We start from the raw sequence: 17,917 nt of genomic DNA, 5'->3' as shown, positions 1-17,917 counted from the left end.
CGCACTTATAAATAGACATGAGGGTGGTGTGGCTATGAGGCCAGCGTGTGGCATGAGGGCAGCTGAAGGCTGCGCAGGGACACTTTTGTGTGCGCTGAGGACGCAGGGTCGTGTGGGGGGCGGGGGGTTGGGCAGCATGTAACCCAGGAGAAGAGGCAGCGGTGTGTCCCGCGGGTAGTGCTTGTGCTTAGTTGGAGGTAGTGTGGTGCTTAGCTAAGGTGTTAGGGGTGGGGGGGGGGGGGGGTTGGCTCACTCTTGCCGGTATTGTGCCTTAATAGTGAGACCTGGGAACCTGAGATGCAGCCCTGCATGTTGCCCCTCGCCTGCTCTATCCGTATCTGTGTCGTTTCCATCACTTTCGTAGGTTTTGAAGATTTGCACAAATGAAAACCTTAGCGAGCAGCGGCGATATACAAAAATGCTCGAGTCGCCCATTGACTTCAATGGGGTTCGTTACTCGAAATGAACCCTCGAGCATCGCGGAAAGCTCGACTCGAGCAACGAGCACCCGAGCATTTTGGTGCTCGCTCATCTCTAATAGCAATGTGTGCGGATATCTGCATGCAAAAAAATACCATTTAAAGCAAATCCACGCGGAATCTGCTGCGGAAATCCGTGGCAGATTCTGTGCGGATTGTATTTTTCAAGTGGACATGAGGCCTTAAGCTTCAGATCCCACACTTTTTCTTCATCTGCTTTTGCAGATAATATTATGTTTGTGGTATTGGAACCAGAAGGAGGTATTCCTAGACTTGCTTCACTTCTGGAGGACTTTAGAGTCATCTCAAACTTTAAGGTGAATTTTTCTAAATCCACGATTTGAAGTTCCCTGAAATTTAGTTCACCATTTTCATGGTTAGATACAGCAATAGACTATTTGGGTGTTAAGCCCACCAAAAAAGCTGAGGACCGTTATTCTTATAATTTTCAGTCCTTGATGTTAATACCCTGCTTTGCTCATATGATCTGCCCTTTATTTCCTGGTTTGGTAGTTAGAACAATCTAAAATCCTATGTGCTCCCAACAATTCTTTATAAACTCTCCATGCTCCCAATCTTTTTACCTAAGATTTTCTTTAAAATCCTCTGTACAGTTTTTTTCGGGATATGTCTGGAGGCATGCCTAGCCTACAGATTAATGAAAAGAAGGCGCTCGGAGGGAAGGATTAACTTACCTTCCATCAGGAGGTACATTTTGGCTATTGGATGGAACTGACCCACCCCACTAGGGATCCGTTATTGTGTTACCCAGTGTTGGGATCACATGGTGACTCCTTTATGGAGGACCTTTGGTTTCCAGCTATGAACAAATACAGATCTAGCAACTTCAATCCACTGATTAGGGGACGGTGTGAGACCTGGGATGGGCTAAGGGAATCTTTGGCTATTAAGCCTTCCTCAATTTCACCAATGCAAGCTATTTGTAAACTGTTCAAGATCACCACTGATCCTTCAATAGCTAGTATCTGGAGGAAATTCTCTGAGATAGTGATAGGAATTTGCAGGGAGAGGTGCAAAAAACTCCATCTGGGATACTATAAACTCTACTTACCCATCATACCCTCACCTTTTTTATAGAGATCACATATCACTTATTCATAGAATGGTGGAGTTGGAAGGGACCTCCAGAGTAATCTGGTCCAACCCCTGCTTAGAACAGGATTCAATAAATCATCCCAGATATTTGTCCAGCCTTTGTTTGAACACTTACATTAAAGGAGAACTCCCCACTTCCCATGGCAACCTGTTCCACTCATTGATCCCCCTCACTGTCTAATATCTAATCTGTATCTCCTCCTTTCAGTTTCATCCCATTGCTTCTAGTCTTTTCTTGTACAGATGAGAATAGGGCTGATCCCTCTGCACTGTGACAGCCCTTCAGATATTTGTAGACAGCTATTAAGTCTCCTCTAAGCCTTCTCTTCTGCTAAACATTCCCAGATCCTTTAACCGTTCCTCATAGGACATGATTTGCAGACCGCTCACCATCTTGGTAACTCTTCTCTGACCTTGCTCCAGTTTGTCTGTCTGGCTTACTAAGCCAACCTTTCTTATTTCCTGGGAAAAGGAACTGAACATATCACTTTCCTCTGAGGACACAAAATTAATTTTAAAAAACAGCCTATGGCCTATCCTCATGTATTCTTCTGCAAAAGAATCATTATAAGCTTTTAGTGAGGTGGTATAAAACTTCACAATGGCTCTTTGCCTACAAATTGGCCCCACATGGTAGGTGTTGGAGATGTGATGCAGCAGTAGGCTCCTACTTGCACATCTGGTGGGAATGCTTCATCACTGAATCAGCAAGGGGGGTGGGTTGAGGTTCAACAGGGGGGGGGGGGGTGGAAACAGGCTGAACCAGATGGACATTGTCTTCATTCTGCCTAACATACTGCGTGATATTGTGCCCTTTTGGAAAGAAGTAGGAAAGGTTCTGCAGAACCGGCCACCCGGCTTAACCATTTCAGCAGACATGATTTTCCTCTGGAGACCTTCTACAGGTTTTCACCCATTGAAAAACAGATTGATTCCATTCCTGTTGGATGTAGCAAAGGCCTTGATCCCCTTGTATTGGCTTTGAAAATTACTTACTTCCCTAACTCAATGGGGAGATAAAGTAGACCTAATTTAAAACTTTGAAGAACTTTTAAGTTGTTCAAAGGGCACCCATGATGGATTTGTGCAGAAATGGACCCCCTGGCAGTCCCTTAGGCAAAGGTCCTAGGAGATATGATTATTTGCTGCAATTATGGACATGATAACCGGCTGGGCGGTGGAGTGGTCTCCCTGGTTCTTTGGAACAACCTTCTATTCAGTATTGGATGTTGCGGCCTCAGATATGAACATGGACAATGGTGACCTGGTTGGACCTGACTAAGAATGAGTCTGGAGTTGTATGTGTATATCTCAGGGCTAATTTTTTCCGCTTCCTGCCCCCCCTCCCTTTCTCGCTTTCCCTATAATTTGAAAATATGGGCAGGCACTGATTGGTAATCATAATAATGATTGTTTTTACGGTGAGTGTCTAACAATGTAATTGTATTTGCCTGTATGTTTCCGAAGTTCCAAAGATGGGACTGTGATGAGTCATGTTTATTTTATTTGGTGTTACGTATGGAAAATACCAATAAAACTTGATTAAGAAAAAAATGAGCCTCACACAGAGCCATTGATAAAAAATGAAAAAGTTATGGGGTCAAAAGTCGGTGACAGAATTTTTTAAAATATATTTTAAAGTAGCCCTAGAATAGAAACCAATATAAATTTGATATCGCTGTAATCATAGTGACCAACAGTATAAGTATGTGCTTACTGCATCGGAAACGCAGTACAAATGAAACTGCCAACATGATGTAATTGCGCTTTTTTTCTCCACTTCACTTTATTAAGTAATTTTTTTAAGTTTTCCAACACTTTGTATGGTATGTTTAATGGTAATATAGAAAAATACAACTTGTCCCCCACAAAATTAGCCAGCATGAAGCTATGCCACCAGAAAAGTTTAAAAAATTATGATTTCTGGAAAGTGGGGAGGAAAAAGTAAAAACAAAGATACAAAAAGGGTTACAACAGGAAGGGGTTAATGTTATGGCTGATGTTCTTGTATCGACTCTTAGCTGTTTTATGCAATTACTTTGCCTAAATGTTAATCTGTAAATTAAGATCGCTCATCTAGGTGACTCCTCCTCTAATACCGGGTACAGTCACTACCCATAGTGCAGTTTTACACACATTTTTGAATTTCTTGTTTGAACTCCACTATCTAATTCTAGGTGATGAGAATATCTGTACTTACCCAAAACACCTGAAAATCTCATTTTTATCAGTAAATATCCCATAACTGCGTTTGTCAGGTTCGGTAGAAAGTTGTATTATTCCACCGAGCATCAGATCTCCTGACTCTGTCATGTGCTGCAATCCACCAATCAGTTCTAATTTGCATGCACGCTCCATAGCACGTCTACCATCAATAAAAGTGAGGATCAGAAACAGGATGTATGTACCATGCAGAGCCATTACCTGGTCGGAGACAATCACAATTATACTGGTCAATGACGTCACATTCTATGAACTTTCCACATCTGAAAAAAACAGGTTTTGTAACAGATTTGGTGCTGATTTTCCCTGCGGCGATCACTCCCTGAGTTGTAATGAATGAATTCAGAGGTGAAAATCCACAACATGATTGCCTTATGTTATGGATTTTACTCTGCTGTGAGTAGGGTTTGCTAAAATCCCATTCACTTACATTGTACTGTACATTGCCGGGCATTCTGCATCCAAACTTCCACAGCAATTCTACTCTGTGTGAACTCACTTATAGGGGTTTGTGGAGTAACAGTAAAAGTTGTGCAGGGCGCAACTCTCCAAATGATGAAGTATGAGGTTACTAGGAAATAAAAGGTGTCAGAACAGCATCTCGTCTTTCCACAGTAAGGGCTTGGTCAGACAAGGGTTTTTTTGTGCACGAATAGGGGCACAATAAAACCACCACTCGCATGTGGAAAATGCGCAAGAACAAAGCTAAAGGCATGTTTTACAGTTTCATATAAATAGTGAGTTCATATGATGGAATTATGCGTGGCCCACAGCAAAGCAGTGTATAATGTGGTGAACCGCCGGATCTTCATCCCAAAACAGAGTATCCGTGTCCAGCCCACTGCTAGCTGATGTAAAATGGGGACAATTATGGCTGCGCTTCATTCTGCTTCTGGTTCTACCAGGATTCGCAAGACAATTACTGGATTTGAAGACATGTTGTCGGGAGATGATATACTTTTTGGCTGTTTGCTGTGGGGCACATTCGGGGAGTCGATTGAGACCCCAAAAAAGGCGCCTAGTGACCTTCCTAGTGACCAACCTAGTACTATCAATAGTGCTGCTGCATTTAGGAGGAGTAGGCAAACTAGAAGGTTCAGGGTGCATCTGATGGTGTCGCAGTGTGACCGTATTGGGCAATTTTACTCCCTTTAAGTATACTTAAGGTGCCACCCAGAAAACTCATTGCTTTTTGTTGTTTGTTGGCCATTATGTTCGATGAACGTCTGGAGGAGGTGCGTTCTGGTATAACCCACAGAGATACCACCATGTGTGAGTGCTGAGCAAAACCTCTTGGTCAATCTGCGGTAAGTTCATATGTGCCTCAAATGTTTACATTTCTTTTCTCTTTTTTTTGCCTGCTCTCTGTTGGATTGTGTTCTTTTGCTTGTCTTTTTTTGCCAGCAGCCTTAAATGCTCCATGGGACAATTTTAGACCTATAAATGAACCACTATGATAGGCTCCATGTACTCGGGACATATCTTTTGCTTTTAAACCCGTGTGTTTTTTGGCCATTTGTTTGTCTAAAAAATAAAATAGTAAAAACGCAAACAGTGTTGCAAATGCCTTTTTGGACTAAAGGCTGAATTCACATGTGTGGTTTTGTATGCACTGAAAGCTGCACCCGAAACTGCATTGGTCAAACCATGTGGCTTTGTGAAATGTTTGTTATCAATTCTTGCCAAAAACGCACACAGTTGCAAATGTCCTTTTTGGGGTAGTTTCTAGTGCCCACAAATGGAGCTTGTGTGAATGGAGGAAATACAGTGTTCTTGTAAAATGACACACACACATGGCGTCACCATGCAGCTATTGTACGGGTTTTTGTTCTTATGGCTGCATGATTGACAGTTGAAAACAAGTGTGTGTCTCTACAGGCCTTAGCCCCTGAGCAGAAGGGCCATTCTAGCATTGCACAATTTTCTGGGCCTGGCTAAATGTGTATCTGTGAATGTGTAACGTGAATGGCTTGTCTGTTTGGATCTGGATGTGTGAAATGGCTGGCTGGCCCTACTTCCACTTTCGCGTAGACTTGTCAACAATCGGTATGGCTCTCTTGATTCTTCATCAAAATCTTGAGCAAAGGTACTTTGAGTGGCCACCAGTCTGGGAAAGGATGATGGTATGTGTTTGCTTCAGCTGCCGTACTAAATGTTGGTTGTGTTTTTTAACAGATATTGGCCACGTTCTTCACTCATCAGTGTTCTCCTTGCCAGGCTGAATCTGCTTGTTCTAAGTGCGCCACAATGGGCACCCACACCCAATGGAATTCAGGAACACAAGGCTGCAAAGCTGCACACCACACATGAGCATGCGGATCCCCCCTTTTTGTTGGCCTACATTCTGGAAGCTTCTTGAAGTGACTGGCCTCGGTTTTCATCCCATCTATATGTGTTGTTAGTGCCTTTTTCCAGGTCCTTATTTGTGTGCATTATTGCCCGTTACTAAAAATTGAGTGCTGCTCTATTCTTGCACCATAATAGGGTTACCTCACATGGGATATTGGCGTAGCCTTTTTTCCCAACAACAAACAATGTAAACAAGTTGTCACGAGGAAATAAAGGCAGAATGTTATGTTGTTGAACGCATGAGCAGCAGTAGCTATGATTCTAGAACCAAACAGCTCTTCCCTAGCAGACATTCAATTCAGGCCATCTCACCCGGCTCACAGATTTTACAAGGCCATATATGTATCAGGAGGGTGTGTGGGTGGGGACCTGGCAAGCCTAGACCTAAAGTTTGGAAAACACACCTCAAAGACAATTTGCCTACAAGGTGGGGGCACAAGGCTGTTTGGTGTTGGAATAGTTGTTATCTTGTGACAATCTTCCCCCCATAGTGACAGCAGTGTGTATGGCCCTAATCATGTGCCGATTAAAGCTAACAGGCTTCCCTTGCTAAATGTTATTGTGTCGTGCCTAATGGACTGTGTTTTAATGAGTAAAAAAAAATAGATGCAACTTTGTGATTTCTGTTTTTATATATTAAAATTTAAAATTTTTAAAAACATATGGAAAACAGGCCATATGGCAAATGTGCAATAAATAAAGCTACAGCCTATGGAATGGCAGGAAACACAGCTTCTGAGTGCAGAGGAAGAACCAGACAGAAATAATGGCAATGCAGGACCCCATCTGCAACCCGACTGCCACTAGTCACTGATGCATAGAAAGATCAACGGATGATGGCGTTGACTGTGCAGACCTGAGGGCGGGATGAAGCAACCTCCATCCATTGTCAGGAAGTTATGCATTCCCCACTGATGGAGGTTGACCAGGCACTCGCAGAGATGGTTAAGGCCACTCTGCAGGGCATTGACATGCAGATAGCAATGACACATCTCCTGGAAATACCAGGCCACCCTCTCATCAGGGGGAACATCTCATCACGCTGTTGGGAAAAAAGAGCTTGCATTAACAGTAGAGATGAGCGAACGTACTCGTCCGAGCTTGATACTCGTTCGAGTATTAGCGTGTTCGAGATGCTCGTTATTCGAAACGAGCGCCACGCGATGTTCGAGTAACTTTCACTTTCATCTCTGAGACGTTAGCGCGCTTTTCTGGTCAATAGAAAGACAGGGAAGGCATTACAACTTCCCCCTGCGACGTTCAAGCCCTATACCACCCCCCTGCAGTGAGTGGCTGGCAAGATCAGGTGTCACCCGAGTATATAAATTGGCCCCTCCCGCGGCTCGCCACAGATGCATTCTGACATAGTTCAGGGAAAGTGCTCTCTTGCTGGAGTTGCTATAAGGAGAGTGTTAGGAGTTATTTTAGGCTTCAAGAACCCCAACGGTCCTTCTTAGGGCCACATCTAACCGTGTGCAGTAGTGTTGAGGCTGCTTTTTGCAGTGTTGCACATTTTTTTTTGTGTATATCGGCCGTGCAGAGCATTGCGTCCTGCAGTAATTTTACATTGTCCAGGGCCAGTAGTGGTGAGGCAGGGACAGAAGACATATTTAGTGTATATAGGCAGTGGGCCTTTCCAAAAACATTTGGGAAAAAAAATCTATTGGGCTGCCTGTGACTGTCCTCAGTGTACTGGGTCTCTGCTGGGGGTAGTTGTCCTAATTCATACGCAGCCAGCTAAGTGTTACAGCAGACTTGCGCCAAATTCTTTCCTGGCTCTGTGTTGCCTGTTACATCACCGCTGTATTCCTGTCCACAGTGAAACAGTCTGCAGTAATTTTACATTGTCCAGGGCCAGTAGTGGTGAGGCAGGGACAGAAGACATATTTAGTGTATATAGGCAGTGGGCCTTTCCAAAAACATTTTGGAAAAAAAATCTATTTGGGCTGCCTGTGACCGTCCTCAGTGTACTGGGTCTCTGCTGGGGGTAGTTGTCCTAATTCATACGCAGCCAGCTAAGTGTTACAGCAGGCTTGCGCAAAATTCTTTCCTGGCTCTGCTGTGCGTTCCGTAAGCGATGTCAGCCTCCAACCACAGGCCAATAAGCGGCACATTTAATTACAGCGTTCTGTTTCTGCACTACTGGTAATACACCATGCTGAGGGGTAGGGGTAGGCCTAGAGGACGTGGACGCGGCCGAGGACCCGGAGGCCCAAGTCAGGGTGTGGGCACAGGCCGAGCTCCTGATCCAGGTGTATCGCAGCCGACTGCTGCGGGATTAGGAGAGAGGCACGTTTCTGTCATCCCTACATTCATCTCACAATTAATGGGTCCACCCGGTAGACCTTTATTAGAAAATGAGCAGTGTGAGCAGGTCCTGTCGTGGATGGCAGAAAGTGCATCCAGCAATCTATCGACCACCCAGACTTCTGCGCCGTCCACTGCTGCAACTCTGAATCCTCTGGCTGCTGCTCCTCCTTCCTCCCAGCCTCCTCACTCCATTACAATGACACATTATGAGGAGCAGGCAGACTCCCAGGAACAGTTCTCGGGCCCCTGCCCAGAATGGGCAGCAATGGTTCCGAATCCTCTCCCACTGGAGGAGTTTGTCGTGACCGATGCCCAACCTTTGGAAAGTTCCCGGGGTCTGGGGGATGAGGCTGGGGACTTCCGGCAACTGTCTCAAGAGCTTTCAGTGGGTGAGGAGGACGATGATGATGAGACACAGTTGTCTATCAGTGAGGTAGTAGTAAGGGCAGTAAGTCCGAGGGAGGAGCGCACAGAGGATTCGGAGGAAGAGCAGCAGGACGATGAGGTGACTGACCCCACCTGGTTTTCTACGCCTACTGAGGACAGGTCTTCAGAGGGGGAGGCAAGGGCAGCAGCAGGGCACGTTGGAAGAGGCAGTGCGGTGGCCAGGGGTAGAGGCAGGGCCAGACTGAATAAGCCACCAACTGTTTCCCAAAGCGCCCCCTCGCGCCATGCCACCCTGCAGAGGCCGAGGTGCTCAAAGGTCTGGCAGTTTTTCACTGAGAGTGCAGACGACCGACGAACAGTGGTATGCAACCTGTGTTGCGCCAAGATCAGCCGGGGAGCCACCACCACCAGCATGCGCAGACATATGATGGCCAAGCACCCCACAAGGTGGGACGAAGGCTGTTCACCGCCTCAGGTTTGCACCGCTGCCTCTCCCCCTGTGCCCCAACCTGCCACTGAGATCCAACCCCCCTCTCAGGACACAGGCACTACCGTCTCCTGGCCTGCACCCACACGCTCACCTCCGCTGTCCTCGGCCCCATCCACCAATGTTTGTCAGCGCACCGTCCAGCCGTCGCTAGCGCAAGTGTTGGAGCGCAAGCGCAAGTACGCCGCCACGCACCCGCACGCTCAAGCGTTAAACGTGCACATAGCCAAATTTATCAGCCTGGAGATGCTGCCGTATAGGGTTGTGGAAACGGAGGCTTTCAAAGCATGATGGCGGCGGCGGCGGCCCTGCGCTACTCAGTTCCCAGTCGCCACTACTTTTCCTGATGTGCCGTCGCAGCCCTGCACGACCACGTCTCCCGCAACATTGTACGCGCCCTCACCAACGCGGTTACTGCCAAGGTCCACTTAACAACCGACACGTGGACAAGCACAGGCGGGCAGGGCCACTATATCTCCCTGACGGCACATTGGGTGAATTTAGTGGAGGCTGGGACAGAGTCAGAGCCTGGGACCGCTCACGTCCTACCCACCCCCAGAATTGCGGGCCCCAGCTCGGTGGTGGTATCTGCGGCGGTGTATGCTTACTTCACTAAACCACCCTCCCCCTCCTCCTCCGCAACCTCTGTCTCGCAATCAAGATGTGTCAGCAGCAGCACGTCGGCAGCAGTCGGTGTCGCGCGGCGTGGCAGCACAGCGGTGGGCAAGCGTCAGCAGGCCGTGCTGAAACTACTCAGCTTAGGAGATAAGAGGCACACGGCCCACGAACTGCTGCAGGGTCTGACAGAGCAGACCGACCGCTGGCTTGCGCCGCTGAGCCTCCAACCGGGCATGGTCGTGTGTGACAACGGCCGTAACCTGGTGGCGGCTCTGCAGCTTGGCAGCCTCACGCACGTGCCATGCCTGGCCCACGTCTTTAATTTGGTGGTTCAGCGCTTTCTGAAAAGCTACCCACGCTTGTCAGACCTGCTCGGAAAGGTGCTCCGGCTCTGCGCACATTTCCTCAAGTCCCACATGGACGCTGCCACCCTGCGCACCCTGCAACATCGGTTTAATCTGCCAGTGCACCGACTGCTGTGTGACGTGCCCACACGGTGGAACTCTACGGACCACATGTTGGCCAGGCTCTATGAGCAGCGTAGAGCTATAGTGGAATACCAACTCCAACATGGGCAGCGCAGTGGGAGTCAGCCTCCTCAATTCTTTACAGAAGAGTGGGCCTGGTTGGCAGACATCTGCCAGGTCCTTGGAAACTTTGAGGAGTCTACCCAGATGGTGAGCGGGGATGCTGCAATCATTAGCGTCACCATTCCTCTGCTATGCCTCTTGAGAAGCTCCCTGCAAAGCATAAAGGCAGACGCTTTGCGCTCGGAAACAGAGGCGGGGGAAGACAGTATGTCGCTGGATAGTCAGAGCACCCTCCTGTCTATATCTCAGCGCGTTGAGGAGGAGGAGGAGGAGGGGGAGGAGGATTAGGAGGAGGGGGAAGAGACAGCTTGGCCCACTGCTGAGGGTACCCATGCTGCTTGCCTGTCATCCTTTCAGCGTGTATGGCCTGAGGAGGAGGAGGAGGATCCTGAAAGTGATCTTCCTAGTGAGGACAGCCATGTGTTGCGTACAGGTACCCTGGCACACATGGCGGACTTCATGTTAGGATGCCTTTCTCGTGACCCTCGCGTTACACGCATTCTGGCCACTACGGATTACTCGGTGTACACACTGCTCGACCCACGGTATAAGGAGAACCTTTCCACTCTGATACCCGAAGAGGAAAGGGGTTTGAGAGTGATGCTATACCACAGGACCCTGGCGGACAAGCTGATGGTAAAATTCCCATCCGACAGCGCTAGTGGCAGAAGGCGCAGTTCCGAGGGCCAGGTAGCAGGGGAGGCGTGGAGATCAGGCAGCATATACAGCACAGGCAGGGGAACACTCTCTAAGGCCTCTGACAGCTTTCTGGCTCCCCAATAAGACTGTGTCACCGCTCCCCAGTCAAGGCTGAGTCAGCGGGAACACTGTAGAAGGATGGTGAGGGAGTACATAGCTGATCGCACGACCGTCCTCCGTGACGCCTCTGCCCCCTACAACTACTGGGTGTCGAAGCTGGACACGTGGCCTGAACTCGTGCTGTATGCCCTGGAGGTGCTTGCTTGTCCTGCGGCTAGCGTCTTGTCAGAGAGGGTGTTTAGTGCGGCTGGGGGAATCATCACAGATAAGCGTACCCGCCTGTCAACCGACAGTGCCAACAGGCTTACACTCATCAAGATGAACAAAGCCTGGATTTCCCCAGACTTCTCTTCTCCACCAGCGGACAGCAGCGATACCTAAGCAATACGTAGGCCGCACCCGCTGATGGAAGCATCGTTCTCTATCATCATCAAAAGCGGGGCCATTTTTGCTTCATCAATCTGTGTATAATATTCATTCTCCTCCTCCTGCTCCTCCTCCTGAAACCTCACGTAATCACGCCGAACGGGCAATTTTTCTTAGGCCCACAAGGCTCAGTCATATAATTTTTGTAAACAATTTTTATACGTTTCAATGCTCATTAAGGCGTTGAAACTTGCACCGGAACCAATTTTTATTTTAACTGGGCTGCCTTCAGGCCTAGTTACCAATTAAGCCACATTAACCAAAGCGATTAATGGGTTTCACCTGCTCTCTTGGTTGGGCATGGGCAATTTTTCTGAGGTATATTAGTACTGTTGGTACACCAATTTTTTGGGGCCCTCGCCTACAGTGTAATCCAATTAATTCTTTGCCCACCTGCATTAAAGCTGACGTTACCTCAGCTGTGCTGGGCACTGCAATGGGATATATTTATGTACCGCCGGTAGGTTCCAGGGAGCCACCCATGCTGTCGGTCCACACGGAGTTGTAACTGCATGTGTCCACTTCTAAAGAACCCCAGTCTGACTGGGGCATGCAGTGTGGGCCGAAGCCCACCTGCATTAAACATGACATTACCTCAGCTATGATGGGCAATGCAATGGGATATATTTATGTGCCGCCGGTGGCTTCCTGGCACCCACCCATGCTGTCGGTCCACAGGGACTTCACAATAGGGAGTTGTACCTGCCAGTGTCTATGAATTAAAAACCCCGGTCAGGTTGGGGCATGCAGTGTGGGCCGAAGCCCACCTGCATTTAATCTGACGTTAGCTCTGCTGTCTAGGGCACTACAATGGGATACATTTATGTACAGCCGGTGGGTTCCAGGGAGCCACCCATGCTGTGGGTGCACACGGAATTCCCATTGCAGAGTTGTACCTGCCTGTGACTATTTATAAAAAAACACGGTCTGACTGGGGCATGCAGACACCTTGACAGAATGAATAGTGTGTGGCACATAGGTTCCCCATTGCTATGACCACGTGTGCAGCTCCTGATGGCGGTGGCACAGGATTATATTTCTCACTGCTTCTTTACAGCATTGTGGGCTATCGTCCTGCCCCTTTTAAAGAGGGTCGCTGCCTAGCCGTGCCAACCCTCTGCAGTGTGTGCCTACGGTTCCTCCTCATGGCAGATGCACTTATAAATAGACATGAGGGCAGCTGAAGGTTGCGCAGGGACACTTTGGTGTGTGCTGTGGACACTGGGTCGTGCGCAGGGCGGGGGGGGGGGGGGGTGGGCAGCATGTAACCCAGGAGAAGTGGCAGCGGAGTGTCATGCAGGCAGTGATTGTGCTGTTTTGGAGGTAGTGTGGTGCTTAGCTAAGGTATGCATTGCTAATGAGGGCTTTTCAGAAGTAAAAATTGTTGGGAGGGGGCACTCTTGCCGCTATTGTGGCTTAATAGTGGGACCTGGGAACTTGAGATGCAGCCCAACATGTAGCCCCTCGCCTGCCCTATCCGTTGCTGTGTCGTTCCCATCACTTTCTTGAATTGCCCAGATTTTCATAAATGGAAACCTTAGCGAGCATCGGCTATATACAAAAATGCACGGGTCGCCCATTGAGTTCAATGGGGTTCGTTATTCGTAACGAACCCTCGAGCATCGCAAAATTTTCGTCCCGAGTAATGAGCACCCGAGCATTTTGGTGCTCGCTCATCTCTAATTAACAGCAATTGAGCTTTTCACAAACAAAATACAAAAAAAAGTCAAGAATTTGGGGCTTGGAAAATGGCCCACTGCTATTTGTACTAGCACACGCATGTCTGATTCTGGACCCCCCAAAGGCATAATGCAAAGATTGGCCAACTTGGTGTAGTAAGGACACAAAAGTAGTCTTGGCTTTTCGACATAACTGGGATAAGGCCTCATGTCCACGGGGAAAATCGGGCCCGCTACGGATTCTACATGTAGAATCTGCAGCGGGTCCCTCCTGCCCCGCGGACATGAGCGCTAAAAATAAGAATTTAAAAGCATTTACCTATCCGTAGCGGTCGGCGAAGCTTTGCTCTTCCTCACGGCCGGATCTTCTTTTTCGGCCGGCGGATGAATTCCTTACGCCGGCGGCACATCGCCGGCACGTCGTCGACGTGCCACGCGCATGCGCCGGGCACATCCGCCGAGCCGAAGCAAGGGAGATGCGGCCGTGAGGAAGAGAAGAGCTTCGCGGTCCGCTGCGGGTGAGTAAATGCTTTAAATTCCTATTTTAGGTCTCCCGCGGATCCGGACGGCTTCCATACGCTTCAATAGAAGCCCGCGGGAGCCGAACCCGCGGGAGACCCGCACGAAAATGGAGCATGGTCCAGATTTTTTCATGCTCCATTTTTTTTTAAATGCCTTTTATTGACGATCCCCGGGTATTTATCTACCCGCGGGTGGTCAATACATCCCTATGGGGTGCGGATCCGCGCGCGGGAGATCCGCTGCGGATTTTAAATCACATTTTGCCCGTGGACATGAGCCCTAAGGGATCCTGCTTGGGGATGCAAATAGCTTCTGGCTAAACTTACAAGCTCCTAAATGGCGGCTGCCCATAATTATAGCCCTGAAAGTTGCCAAAAATTATACAAAACTCTGATGGTTGAAAACTCTTCTCTAGGACAGTCAACAGATCTCAAGGGGCCACAAACTGCCAATGAGCTGGTGTCTATGTCATTTGCTTATCCTCTTTAGTTGCCCAGACCACAAAAGTCAAAATCGCATAACTGTATTAAGAGAAGTGCTATATAGCAATATACACAATCAAATTAATAGGTCAGCACATATGGCTGAATACAAAGTATCAATATTTTATTTATACATATGAAAATTAAAAAAAGAACTGTTAAAACATGCAGGAGGCGATGCCAACTGAATGAGCAGGGACAGGGTGGGGCAATTCAATTGCAATACATATGTTTGTAGTGAGGGATCAGCGATCTTCAAGTTACCTTTACTTGAACTCCATGTTTTTAATTGACTTTTTATATTTTAAAAATATTTTTTATTTGATTTACAAACATTTTTTTAAGACAAAGGCTGGCTTCACACGGCCGTGACGGGCTCCACCGCGGAATTCCGCGGTGGAGCCCGTCACGGCGCCCCCCAGAGACCCAAATACTTACCTGCGGATTCCATTGACAGCAATGGGAGCCGTCCGCGCGTACACCCGCAGCAGATAGAACATGCCGCGGGTGAGGTAGGGTGATTTCACGGTTAGGAATTCTGCGGTGGAATTCCGCACCGTGAGCATTGAGCTATTAGGTTCAATAGAATCTAATAGCTGCGGGCAACGGATATCCGCCGCGTATTACGGAGCGGAAATCCGTCCGTGGGAAAGAGCCCTTAGAGTTGTATGAAGGATTTCTGCAAGATACATTGCATATACAAAAAAAAACATTCTGCTCAACTGATAAGCATCTGTGTCATTGCAATCATAGTACAGAAGGGGATCAGAGTTACAGCATATCTTGCATAATATTTGTTAAATCCAGGTGATTTGGGAGATATAAATTGAATAACTTAACTCAACATTGTAACAACAACACATATCACAACCGGGGGTTCCCATTGTTATTGAATTTGTCCAATTTGTTATTAGATCTAGTATAGATTTTTTCATAGGTATAATGATTGGCCATCATGTCTATTAAATATTTCAGATTCGGGACAACACAGGATTTCCTGAAAATGATTGGCCATCAATGAGGGATGTCTGGCTCCTCTTATATTAGTGATGTCTGTCAGCCTACTGCGATATCAGTGAGGGGTGTCAGGCTCCTGTGATATCACTGAGTGGCGTCAGGCTCCTGTGATATCAGTGAGGGGTGTCAGGCTCCTGTGATATCAGTGAGGGGTGTCAGGCCTCTGTGATATCAGTGAGAGGTGTCAGGCTCCTGTGATATCAGTGAGGTATGTCAGGCTCCGGTGATATCAGTGAGGGGTGTCAGGCTCCGGTGATATCAGGGAGGGATGTCGGGCTCCTGTGATATCAGTGAGGGCTGTCATGCTCCTGTCATATCAGTGAGGGGTGTCAGGCTCCTGTGATATCAGGGAGGGATGTCGGGCTCCTGTGATATCAGTGAGGGCTGTCATGCTCCTGTCATATCAGTGAGGGGTGTCAGGCTCCGCTGATATCAGTGAGGGCTGTCCGACTCCTGTGATATCAGTGAGGGGTGTCAGGCTCCTGTGATATCAGTGAGGGCTGTCATGCTCCTGTCATATCAGTGAGGGCTGTCAGGCTCCGGTGATATCAGTGAGTGGCGTCAGGCTCCTGTGATATCAGTGAGGGGTGTCAGGCTCTTGTGATATCAGTGAGGGGTGTCAGGCTCCTGTGATATCAGTGAGGGCTGTCATGCTCCTGTCATATCAGTGAGGGCTGTCAGGCTCCGGTGATATCAGTGAGTGGCGTCAGGCTCCTGTGATATCAGTGAGGGGTGTCAGGCTCTTGTGATATCAGTGAGGAGTGTCAGGCTCCTGTGGTATCAGTGAGGGGTGTCGGGCTCCTGTGATATCAGTGAGGGGTGTCAGGCTCCTGTGATATCAGTGAGGGCTGTCATGCTCCTGTGATATCAGTGAATGGCGTCAGGCTCCTGTGATATCAGTGAGGGCTGTCAGACTCCTGTGATATCAGTGAGGGGTGTCAGGCTCCTGTGATATCAGTGAGGGGTGTCGGGCTCCTGTGATAACAGTTAGGGGTGTCAGGCTCCTGTGATATCAGTGAGGGCTGTCATGCTCCTGTGATATCAGTGAATGGCGTCAGGCTCCTGTGATATCACTGAATGGCATCAGGCTCCTGTGATATCACTGAGTGGCGTCAGGCTCCTGTGATATCAGTGAGGGGTGTCATGCTCCTGTGATATCAGTGAGGGGTGTCAGGCTCCTGTGATATCAGTGAGGGGTGTCAGGCTCCTGTGATATCAGTGAGGGCTGTCAGGCTCCTGCGATATCAGAAAGGGGTGTCGGGCTCCTGTGATATCAGTGAGGGCTGTCATGCTCCTGTGATATCAGTGAGGGGTGTCAGGCTCCTGTGATATCAGTGAGCGGTGTCAGGCTCCTGTGATAACATTGTGGGGTGCCAGGCTCCTGTGATATCAGTGAGAGGCGTCAGGCTCCTGTGATATCAGTGAGGGTTGTCGGGCTCCTTTGATATCAGTGAGGGATGTCGGGCTCCTGTCATATTAGTGAGGGGTGTCAGGCTCCTGTAATATCAGTGAGGGGTGTCAGGCTCCTGTGGTATCAGTGAGAGGTGTCAGGCTCTTGTGATATCAGTGAGGGGTGTCAGGCTCCTGTGATATCAGTGAGGGGTGTCGGGCTCCTGTCATATTAGTGAGGGGTGTCAGGCTCCTGTACTATCAGTGAGTGGTGTCAGGCTCCTGTGGTATGAGTGAGGGGTGTCAGGCTCCTGTGATATCAGTGTGGGGTGTCGGGCTCCTGTGATATCAGAGAAGGGTGTCAGGCTCTTGTGATATCAGTGAGGGGTGTCAGGCTCCTGTGATATCAGTGAGGGCTGTCAGGCTCCTGTTATATCAGTGAGGGGTGTCAGGCTCCTGTGATATCAGTGAGTGGTGTCAGGCTCCTGTGATATCAGTGAGGAGTATCAGGCTCCGGTGATATCAGTGAGTGGTGTCAGGCTCCGGTGATATCAGTGAGTGGTGTCAGGCTCCTGTGATATCAGTGAGTGGTGTCAGGCTCCTGTGATATCAGTGAGTGGTGTCAGGCTCCTGTGATATCAGTGAGTGGCGTCAGGCTCCTGTGATATCAGTGAGGGGTGTCAGGCTCCTGTGATATCAGTGAGTGGTGTCAGGCACCGGTGATATCAGTGAGGGGTGTCAGGCTCCTGTGGTATCAGTGAGGGGTGTCAGGCTCCTGTGATATCAGTGAGGGGTGTCAGGCTCCTGTGATATCAGTGAGCAGTGTCAGGCTCCTGTGATATCAGTGAGTGGTGTCAGGCTCCTGTGATATCAGTGAGGGGTGTCAGGCTCCTGTGATATCAGTGAGTGGTGTCAGGCTCCTGTGATATCAGTGAGTGGTGTCAGGCTCCTGTGATATCAGTGAGCAGTGTCAGGCTCCTGTGATATCAGTGAGCAGTGTCAGGCTCCTGTGATATCAGTGAGGGGTGTCAGGCTCCTGTGATATCAGTGAGGGGTGTCAGGCTCCTGTGATATCAGTGAGTGG

This window comes from Eleutherodactylus coqui, chromosome 1 (genome assembly GCF_035609145.1).
Source record: "Eleutherodactylus coqui strain aEleCoq1 chromosome 1, aEleCoq1.hap1, whole genome shotgun sequence".
Lineage (NCBI taxonomy): Eukaryota > Metazoa > Chordata > Amphibia > Anura > Eleutherodactylidae > Eleutherodactylus > Eleutherodactylus coqui.
The sequence above is the reverse complement of the archived record's forward strand: the minus strand, read 5'-3'. Positions refer to the sequence as shown.